A 1647-nucleotide genomic window follows, 5' to 3' on the forward strand; every position below is an offset into this window, starting at 1 on the left:
ATTTCAGGGTTATAGGGCTGTTCTGCTCCAAGCATTATGAGAATGTTGCTGGTAAAGACCCTGGCTCTCTGAGGCCTGGAGGGGAGTGGATTCTCACTCAAGGAGTAGCTGCTCATTTCCTACTCTCCCTTCTCCTACCTGGGTATTTGGCCTGAAGAACCAAACCCTGCTTGGCCATTGTGGACTGGCTCCAGCTTGGAACCCAGCACCTGGGCTTCCAGTTATGATCCGGAGCTTTGAGCTCCAAGCACTAAATTTTCCTATAAGGGAGCCAGGGCCTCTGGGAAGTTCTCATTCTAATGGTCCCTTAGGCTTGGGCCAGAGTGTGATTGGCTCTCTCCTCTACCACTTTCTCTCCAAAAAGCATTTGTTACAGCCCATAGTACACTAGGTCTAGGTTCTTCCTTCCCTGTCTTCTCCCCAAGCCCAGACCTCTGGCTCCCTTTCTCTTAGTCTCTGTGGTAGCTTCAGAAAGGCCTGTGGTCTAGCTGCAAACCCAGGATCCAGGACCTGCTGGTTGCCACCTCCAGTCAATTTCCTTCTCTTCCTGCCTTTCCTTTGTCCTGGCCCAAGACCTATGTGACCATGCCTGACTGTCCTTGGAAGGCCTGCTACTTGTGTGTGGCTGAGCTTGTCCAGGCCCTTGGATGCTGCATCTCCAGGCAGCTAAGCACTTTTCTGGTGAAAGATCTAGTATGAGAAATGGGGCTGGGCACAGATTCATCTCTGCAGGATGGTCTGGGGGGTGGGGTGGAAGAAGCCCATGTCAGTTTTTTGAATCCTCAGGTTTGCAGCCAGTGACCTGTTTTTGTATTCTTATTTCTGGGAGACATAGACCATTCTCCATCTGGCAGTTGACCTGCTTGAGCCAGTGTGTCTGTGGTAACTGAGTGAACCATAATAAATGGGAACATTTGGCCCTGTGTATCCTGCTGTGTCATGTGTCTTCATCTGGGCCTGTGTGGAGCCTCACCTGTGGGCTATGGGGTGTGGAGGTAGGGTGGTTTGCAGGAGGAAGTAGAAGGCTGGATTAGTGGGGGAGGGGTAGTTTGGTCCAGATAATCCCTGCAGGCAAGGGCAGAGGAAGAGCACAGAGGGCCCCACTCAACTCATGATGGAAACTGGCAGCTGACTGAACAGCGTCCGGGGCAAAGTTGCCTCCACCTGCTTGCTCCAGATACCTTCCTGTTGCCATGCCGCGAACACCATATGGACTGCTGTTTGGTAGTCTACGCACCTGCTCATCCTTCAGGATTCATCCCGAGTGACTCCTCTGAGATGGTTTACCTGCCTCTGTGTTTACACCCCTCTGCTTCTTCGTGGGCGACCTTATTCTGTAATTTTCTGTGTTTCTGCTTGTCTCAAGAGCAGGGATGCGTCTGATTTATCTCTGTAACCCTTGCACTTAAGACAGAAGAGGCTCGCTAAGTATTCAGTATTAAATGCCCCACGATGAGCAGTGTTTATGTGGGGGATGGGGTGTGGAGTGAGGAGGCTGGGCAATTAGACGAAGCCCAGGTGAGAGCACCAGAAAAATCAAGAACGGTGAGCCTGGTTTGGCGGCTGAATTCCCTTGAGTGGACTACAACTACCACAAAGCAAAGAAATGGACTACAACTCCCAGAAGGCTGTGCGATCACGTAGGCT

Source organism: Myotis myotis, unplaced genomic scaffold (genome assembly GCF_014108235.1).
Source record: "Myotis myotis isolate mMyoMyo1 unplaced genomic scaffold, mMyoMyo1.p scaffold_m19_p_1, whole genome shotgun sequence".
Lineage (NCBI taxonomy): Eukaryota > Metazoa > Chordata > Mammalia > Chiroptera > Vespertilionidae > Myotis > Myotis myotis.